Source organism: Echinops telfairi, unplaced genomic scaffold, assembly GCF_000313985.2.
Source record: "Echinops telfairi isolate 266 unplaced genomic scaffold, ASM31398v2 ScPeMD7_18;HRSCAF=68, whole genome shotgun sequence".
Taxonomy (NCBI): Eukaryota; Metazoa; Chordata; class Mammalia; order Afrosoricida; family Tenrecidae; genus Echinops; species Echinops telfairi.
This window is the reverse complement of record NW_022103915.1, coordinates 50,355,272-50,364,875: the sequence shown is the minus strand read 5'-3', so window position 1 is coordinate 50,364,875 and position 9,604 is coordinate 50,355,272. Positions and strand designations below refer to the sequence as shown.

At 49.3% G+C, this 9,604-nt stretch overlaps 1 pseudogene; it reads right to left on the bottom strand.

Moving 5' to 3' along the window:
* LOC115868675 overlaps nucleotides 1–8,237 on the bottom strand; it is a 93,792-nt pseudogene extending 85,555 nt beyond the window's left edge.
* Nucleotides 8,238–9,604: the final 1,367 nt, after the last annotated feature.

Genomic DNA, 9,604 nt, shown 5'->3' with positions numbered 1-9,604 from the left:
CTCTCTCATTCAATCGATGCAATAGTGGCTGGGGTCAGGTGTCCCTGAGTCCGCAAACTTAAATATAGATGGCTACTTCTGGCAACACTGCCTCATTACTTCTCTCTGAGTCAGCCAAGATGAGCAAGGTGGGACTCTGGTCCCTGGAGGTCTGGCAACAGAGTGACAGAACAAATGTTTTTACCCTTTCAGACATACATTTGGGATCATTGGCATCTCTGTAGAAATAAAGCCAACATGAAGGGGAAAAAAATAACAACCAGTGAACTAGCATCCATTGACAAGGGTGTCGACCCCATACATTGGAGCCCTGGCACAGTGATGGTCAGAATATAAAGTGGAGTAGCTTCTGGAGAAACCAGTTTGGTGATGGTTTGTTGGCGAGGCAAACGACAAATTTACAGGTGACTCAGCAGCCCTACTCCTAAGTACACAACCCCTAGAGGTGAGACTCGGTGTTCAAAACTTGTACGAGAATGATCTTAGCAGGTCTATGCACAATAGCTGAAAGGTAGAAACAACCCAAGTGTCTGCCAATCGATAAACAAAATTTGGAATAGACACACAGTGGAATATTACTCAGTCATTAAAAAGAATGAAGGATTGATACTTGTTACAACGTGGATGGACCTTGAAAACATATACTAAGGTCAGACACTGTGTGATTCTACGTAGTTACACAGAATACCCAGAATAGGTACATTCAGAGAGACAGAAAAGGAGGCGTGATTGCCAGGAGCTGGGATAAGAATAGGGTGGAGGGGGTCTGCTGTTGAAGGAGTCTGTGGCTTCCCTGTGGGGTGATAAAATGTTCCAGAACTAGATTGTGGCGATGGCACCACATCATCGGATTGTATACGATGCCGATGACTTGTATACGTCAAAGTTGAAATGGTAACTTTGGTGTATATTTTACCACAATACCAAGAAAATAAGCCCAACAAGGATCATGACTTGGAATGAAATGTGCAGCATGAAAAGGAACTGAACTTTCTGTCCTCGTCCTGGCTCTTGGGCAGAGGCCGGGCACTGAGCTCTTGGAAAGTTAGTACCTCCCGCTGTCAAGGCGAGTGCACGCAGCTGCTTCCCTTCCTGCCAGCTCTCACGGCCGTCAGGTCGATGCTGACCCACGGGGACCCTATAGGGTAAGAGAGAGCCGACCCGTGGGTTTCCAAGACTAACTCTTTACAGAAGTAGAAAACTCTTTTTCCCTTGGCATAGCTGGTGGTTTCAAACGGCTGACTTGGTGGTTAGCAGCCCAGTGTGTAACCACTACCACCCAGTGTGTAACTACCCCCCAAAAACCCATGACCTGTAAGTCAGTCATAGCTTGCTATGAATTAGGCTAACCAGACAATTTTTTAAAATCGTTTTATTGGAGGCTCGTACATCTCTTATCACAATCCATCCATCCATCCATTGTGTCAAGCACATTTGTACATTTTTTGCCATCATCATTCTCAAAACATTTGCTGTCTACTTGAGCCCTTGGTATCAGCTCCTCATTTCTCCCTTCCTTCCCCATACTCCCTCCCTCATGAACCCTTGATAATTTATAGATTTGTGTTTTCATGTCTTGCACTGACCGACATCTCCCTTCACCCACTTTTCTGTTGTCTGTCCCCCAGAGAGGAGGTTATATGTAGATCATTGTGATTGGTTCCCCTTTTCTCCCCCCACCTTCCCTTTATCCTCCTGGTATGGCTACTTTCATTATTGGTCCTGAAAGTTTGGGGTTTTTTTTAGTCATTTTATTGGGGACTCATACAACTCTTAGCATAATCCATACATACATCAATTATAGAAAGCACATTTGTATATTCGTTACCCTCATCATTCTCAAAACATTTGCTCTCCACTTAAGCCCCTGGCAACAGCTCCTCATTTTTTCCCTTCCCTCCCCACTCCTCCCTACCCCCTCCCTCATAAACCCTTGATAATTTATAAATTATTATTTTATCATATCTTACACTGTCCAATGTCTCCCTTCACCCTCAGGGAGGAGGTTATATGTAGATCCTTGTAATCGGTTTCCCCTTTCCAACCCACCCTCCCAGTTTCGCTACTCTCAGCTCTGGTCCTGAGGGGATCATCTGTCCTGGATTCCCTGTGTTTCCAGTTCCTATCTGTACCAGTATACATCCTCTGGCCTAGCCAGATTTGTAAGGTAGAATTGGGATCGTGATAGTGGGTGGGGAGGAAGCATTTAGGAACTAGAGGAAAGCTGTATGTTTCATCATTGCTACACTGCACCCTGACTGGTTTGTCTCCTTCCTGCAACCCTTCTGTAAGAGGCTGTCCAGCTGCCTACAGATGGGCTTTGGATCTCCACTCCACATTCCCCCTCATTCACAATCATATGATTTTTTGTTCTGCATCTTTGATGCCTGATACCTAATCCTGATCAACTCATGATCACACAGCTGTTGTGCTTCTTCCATGTGGGCTTTGTTGCTTCTGAGCTAGATGGCCACTTGTTTATCTTCAAGCCTTTAAGACCCCAGACGCTATATCTTTTGATAGCCAGGCACCATCAGCTTTCTTCACCTGCTCTGTCTTCAGTGATCGTGTTGGGAAGCTAACCAGACAATTTATTGTTGTTGTTAGGTGCTAGGGAGCTGATTCCTATGCAAGTCATCATGAGCATGCGCGTGTGACAGAGTGGAACTGGCCCAGTGACAACCTAGGCTGTCATTTTCATAGGAGCAGGCTCTTTCTCCCCCGGGACAATTGGGTGGGTGCCAAGAACTAGCTTTCAATTAGTAGCTGGGTGCTTAACTACTGTGCCACCAGGGCTCCTTAGCCAGGCAATCCATGTATCTAAAGAATAATGAGTTTGTGATGAAATGAATTACTTATTCATAACTATGGAAATAAGGCATAGAGGACCCCAATCCTGGGACTGGTGAGTTTCACAGTTCCTCTGAGTATAAGCCATCCTAGAAACGAGAACAGAGGGAATATTCGCAGGCCCATCGGGGAAGAAGAGCCCCCAGGGGAGCGTGTTGGAGACAGCTGCCTAAAGAGGCAGAGGCAGCAGAAGCCATGCCACGTTCAAACCACAGGCGCCCGGGCAGAGCAAACACACCACGGAGACCAGGTGGCAGTGAGGCAGAGTGGCAGGCGGGTTTCCTGGCCCACAGAGGTAGAGACCAAGGAACCACATGACTGAGAGGCTGAGGACCAGAGAGAACTTGTTAACTTCCCTAATAAGCCCCATACACTTGAGTATTGTCCGTGAGTTCTGGGTGGTTTTCATACCTACCAGAGAAGCAGAGACTGCTGTGAGAGGGACGGTTGGTGTCAGGATCATGTGAAAGAAGGATGGACAGTGGCGGCATCTCTAATCTCTGCCTTGTGGGAAGTGACCTTGGGCTGGAGTGGATTTGGCTTCTCACTATCAAATTCAGAGACGGGCAAATGTGCCCCCCCCCCAAACACACACACATACTCACACCACTTTCTCAGTGCTGCTCTGGGGACAACGGAGGGAGAGATATTTTGCAGCGTTGGATGCTAAAGGTGAGCAGATGAGAGTAGACATCCACACAGACAAGCCTGGAGGCCACTAGAACACTCAGGTCAGGCCTGTAGGGAGAGAGAGGAGGAGAAGGAAGGGAGGTGGGATGTTAAAGACAGACCTTACCTTCCTTACATCCCTTACCAGGCTCCCTGGTCCTGTGTCTGTCGCCAAAAGTCATCTCTGTGCCGCTGCTCCCTTGTTCCACCTGTATCTGAAGTGTGTTAGGCCAGGTTGTCTAGGGAAACAAACCCAGAACCTCTCATCTACGTATCAAAAGCACTTCATGTCAAGAAGTACTTATATATCAAGAAGGCATCCCAGCCCGGTACAAACTCTAGTCGGTAAGTCTGATGGGAGTCCCTAAGTCCCTCCTCAGACCAAAGCAGCCCCATGCTGGTGATGCAGAATGGTGAGCCGGGAAGCAGGGAGATCACAGGCTGGTGGATCCTGTGGACGCAGAGACCGTGGAAACACGGCAGTGTGCTGACAGCCCTGAGTCCACAGCCGAGTCCCAGCAAGCAGGCAGGCAAAGGGGCAGAGAGGGGCTCCCTGTTCTCCACTTATAAGAAGTGCACAACCCCAAGGAAGCATCGTCGGCTGTGAACTGATTGACAGGTTGGACTCTACCCCTACACTTGCCTAAAAATTCATGTGGATATAAAATCATCTCACTGCCCCATGAGGTACATGAACATGAGATCAAACTCCTGGTCTCCTTACGGAACAAGTGTACATTTGCCCGGCTCGCAATCCATGGGGCAGATGGGGCAGTGTCTGCATGTGTTGATACTTCTCCAGTGAGGAACCAAGGCAAGGGTGTACCTGTGATCCATTAGCCTACCTTTGCTCACTCGCTAGCAATCCGGCTGGAGGAAACACTGGGTGGGGCAGGTGATTAACAAGTTTGGCTGCTAACTGACAGGGGTGGAAGGGACAGTACAGCCGGAGGTGCCTTGAAAGAAAAACCTGGAGCTCGACTTCAGAATAATCAGTCCTTGACAATCCTGCGCAGCACAGGCCAACCCTGACACATAGGGCACCCCATGAGTCAGAGTGTGCTAAACAGCATCTGGTAATCCTACTGGAAGCTGCAACTGCACGGCTCCAAACCAGACCCACTGCCACTGAGTCGATTCTAATTCATCGTGGCCCTAGGGAGGGTTTCTGGGCTGGAAACCTTTACAGAAGCAGTTTGATCTTTCTCCCAGGGAGCACTGGTGGGTTCAGATAACTTTGCAAACTTGGCAGTTTGCAGCCCAAGGCTTACCTGACGGTGCCACCGGGGCATAGACATATCAATAATCCCTGCCATAGAGTCTGTTTGGCTGCATGTTGTTGTTAGGTGCCATCAAATCGGTTCTGACTCCTGGCTGCCCAGTGCACAACAGAAGGAAACACTGCCCCGTCCCGTGCACCCCCCCACCCCCAGTGTTCTTACGTCTGAGCCCGTCGTTGCATCCCCTGTGTCCATCCATCGCGGTGAGGGCCTTCCTCTTTTTTGCTGCCCCTCTGCTTTCCCAAGTGACCCGATAGGACAGGGTAGAACTCCCCCGGTGAGTTTCTGAGACTGTAATTCTTCACGGGAGCAGACAGCTTGCTCTTTCTCCCAAGCAGCACCTGGTGGCTTCAAGCAGCTGACCTCGTGGTTAGCAGCCCAACGCCTAAACCACCAGGGCTCCTTAGCAAGATTCCCCAGGCGATGGCAATTCTTCTAGATACCAGGCTGTTCTTCAGGATGCTTCTCAGTGAGGGTCAAACCAGAATAAACTGGCTGGAAGCCCTGGTTGGGATTCTCTGGGACGCTGGTGAGGAAAACAGAGCCCCTGGCAGGCAGGTAGTGCAAGTGGTGATGAGGAAAGGTGTAAGATCAGTTTTTTACTAGAACATGTGGCTTGAAGTCAGGATAGCCTGGGGGTATGGGGCAGGGAGGCGGATGGTGGTCGCCAGGAAAATGTCCTTTACGAAATGGGATTCTGTTATGCTAATTGAACACAGAACAAACCCTGTCTTTGTCCCTCTGCATCTTTACCTGTCCACAAGTACACCAACTTGGCAAAAGTCAGACCGGCCTTGCCACAGCCACCCTGCAAGAGAGCGCAGCGCCCGCTCACAAGCTCTCAGAGCCACACGTCGATGCCTGGTGGAGGAGACCCGGTCCCCGCTCCGCCACGAGGCTGGGATAATTCGGAGTCTGAGACCACTCGCTACCCAAACTGCTCAGCAGAGATTGAACACAACTGTCAGCACACTTCTCGCTGCTTTCTATTTCAGAATCAGCAAACACCAGAGAGACTTATTGCCCTAGTTGTCAAAGGAAGAATTCCTTCTTGGGAACTCTGGTTCTAGAAAAGCAAACAAACAATTGTCTATGTGCTGCAGGAGATAAGCCACGCAGCCCGTGTTTGACGTGCAGTTTCTACACCAATCCCAAGCCCTCAGAAACACAAAAGGCAAACCCCTAATTAAAAGTGGTCTGGAAAGAGGACTAACTTCTTTCGATGCTTCCAAAAAGTCATTTTCCCTTCACAATAATTTAACTCTAGGAAGTTTAAATTATGGTCTTTTTTCCACAAAGGGTCGGGTTCTGGTCACACATACAAACTGGCCCCAAATAAAGGGCCTTTAAGGAATCCTCACTTTAATGCGTTCCAGGATTAGGGGAGCCCAGAGTTTGGATCAGGCCCTGGGGGTCTCCGAGAATGTGCCGGCTGCGATGTCTGAACTCTCAGCTCAGAAGACCCCCACGTTGGAGCATCTCAAAGGCTGGAGGCTGGCGTCCTGGCAGCTGCTTTCCTCGTGGCTCTGACGCCTGGGCGCACAGACCAGAGCTGCAGATAAGAGCCCCTATCAGGGGCTTCTCCATGTGGCTTGGCCTCCTCCCAGCACAATGGCTTCAGGGGTCCATTACAAGTGTCCCAGCAAATTAGGCAGCTGTCGCAAGGCACGTTATAACCCACAGCATCACCCCTACCATCCTTTATTGGTCACATAGTGGTCAAAAGGCGACAATGATTCGAGGTGATTGATAAGCTGCCCGTGCAGACGAGCATGGGAGACCGGCCTGGTTGCTGCAGTCAGCCACGGCATCGGTGAGGATCTGAAAATAATAGCTGTTGGGAGTGGCTGTGGAGCTGATTCTTACTCTAGGGGTGCCCCAAGGGGGGGGGGGGCTTCAAAAAGCATGTAGGAAATTCCATGATCACTTGAATGTTATTTTGTCATATGTGGTAGAAGAGAACTGTATGCTGAGGGGTCTCAAGGCTGCGACCGCTGAGAAGTTGATTAGCAGGTCTCTCTTCTGAGGTGCTTCTAGGTAGGTTTGAACTGTCAATGTTTTGGCTAGTAGTTGAGGGCATAATTGCTTATGCCACCCAGGGACTCCTCATCTACCATTGCTGTTGTGTGCTGTTGCCAAGATTCCAAATCATGGCTAGGTTGGGATCCTTAGGGCAGGAGACCACCAGATCTTTTCTCTTGTGGAGAGGCTGGTGGGTTTGAACTACCAGCCTTTGGGTTAGCAACTGAGCTTAACCATTGCACCACCGGGGCTGCTACACCTGCCAGAAGAAAAGGGATCAAAACACACGTGATCCCAGGCATGAATTGTGTATGAGATTTCAATTCTGAGCACTGGGTTTGTGGAAGGTTGCTATTAAAGTGAAAGTCCTAAATCCATATTTCATTCTCCACATAGTCTCAGTATCCATTGACTCCTAGCCAGTCTGGGGAGAAGCAGTCTGGCCCGGAGGGACTTACCTAGGTGTGCCTTTGAGGGAGTTTGGGGTACGAGGGTCTGCATGGTTATGAGTGGTTAGAGGGCCCTGAACCCATCTTGTAACCAATCATGAGCCCTTTCCCACTTCTGGACCCCTACGATGTGATTTGTGACGGTTTCCCTTGAACTCTGTGTCCTATGTAAGTGGCTCAGGGTCTGTAAATCTTTGAACAGTATTAAGGCCTAGTGCTGATGGCTCGCCTCATCTGGGCGATTTGTCTTTATCTTTAGTCTTTGACCTGTTTAAGACTTAATAAAGAAGCATGTCTCCATCAATTATATTTGAAATTTGGAGTCTCTTTTCTGTCCTAGAACAGTTCACAATTAGAGGGAATTTTTCATTTAGAACCAGCTCCATGGAGGGGCTGTATTGTCTTACCCAGGTTCCAGGGAGAAACAATGAACGGAATCATAGGAGCCAGAGCTTAACTACCCCCGCGGGGCCAGACAGGGTGTCAAGCACTTGGCCGGTATTATCAATTGAGTTCATCTTCAGGCACAAAGAGGTTAACAACTAGACCCGGTTAACAACGCTGGAAAGCAGAAAGACCAGAGCTGAGATCTGCTTCCCTCTGCCTGGCCTTGAACCAGTCCCCTCACCTGCCTCGGTCACCCGACAGAAACAGAAAAGCCACCTGTGAAGGAAGGCTTCTTCCTCACGTCGTACGTAAGGAAGGGGGATCGATCTTATTGATTACCTATCCCAGGTGAGGCATCATCTCGCATATTGCGTCTCTTCATTCTGACCATAACCCTCTATGGTTGCCACCATTTTACAGAAAAGTGAGGTTCAGGGACGTCGAGTAACTTTTCCAGTGTCACAGGGCAGAGAATCGTGGCCCTGGCATTCAAAGCCAGATCCATCTGACTTCCACTTACCTGCTCTTTATGGATCTCGGCTCTCTCACCGGGGAGCGGTTCTGGGCTGGAGTCCGCCATGAGGCTGAGAGCGTGCCCCAGGGAGCCTTCTCGCTCCGTGCTGTGGCACTGGAGGAGCTAGCTGCCCGGTTTGGAACAGTGGAGACCCCTGGTTCAACGATGGAGGGTGGGCACTAATAGCGTGACATTTGTGTTTGTCTTTATCAATTCTTGGTGGACGTGTAACTGGATATTACTTTTGGATAATAAGCTCTAATTCTGGAAGAATTCTTTCCCCTCTCTTTCTAAGAATATGACCCACTTGGTGCCTGACATTTTCTAGAACATATCATTGGCCCTTTGAAGCCACTAAGTGAGTGGGCCCTGTTCTGAAAAGGTCTGTGTTTTACTTGGTCTTTAGCTATACTTTTATAGATACTGAACCTTCCCGTTTTGATGATGAAGCGCTTAGGCAGGATTGTGTGTCTGCAAAATGCTTTCTAATTATTTTTCTGAGCTCCAAGACTCCTTCAAAGTCTCCAAGGCCAGCTGTGCTCCTGAAGGGGTCCGAGAGAGTTTCTTCAGGCTGTCATGGAAGAAAGAAACCATTTGATTTGAAACCCAAAGACATGTGTACATTCTTCTCTGCCCCATCAATGTGACTGATGGCTCAACTCTAGTGCCAGATAGCTCACATCTAGTGCAGCCCTCTTTTGACTTGTGCGGACAACGGACATTTGCACTCGCTCATGACCTGTGGATTAGAAGGGTCAGGCTACTTGACTTTTTTCTTCTACAACAAAATGGCACCAAATATATAATTGTTTAAGGTGGACGGGTTGCCCCGGGCTTGGACTTCGTGGACTGTCTTAGACTTAGTGCACTTTCTTAGACTTTGTACACAAAGCAAGTTGAGGCCTTTCAGTTATCAATGCTTGTCCCACGTTCCTAAGGAGAGCACCACAGAATGCCACAGAACGGGTCGTTTGAAAGGACAGAAGTGTTTAGGTTCACTGTGCTAGAGCCTAGGAGGCCAAAGGCCGGGTGTCAGCAGGGCTACCCACGCGCTCACTGCCCACTCCAGCAGGGGGACTCTTCCACACGTCTTCCAACGCCCGGCAGGCCTGCAGCTTTCACCCCATCCCGTGACTTGTGGATTCGACTTCACTCAGTGTCGTTTCCCGTGTGCTTCTGTGGGTGTCTGTTTTCCTCCTATTCCCCCCACCACCATGTGTTTGAAATGACACGTATGTCACCGAGTCCTCCAAGTCACTTCCGTTTGACCTTCCTCCTTTTGCTGTCACTCAGGCTGTCACTGAGGGTAAGGAGTCTGGGGGGCTCGTTTGTCTTTTTACCGGGTACAGATCAGAGCCGAGACCCCAGGGAACCCAGACAGATGAACCCTCAGGACCCAGATTGAGAGCAGCAATACCAGGAGGGGAAGGCGA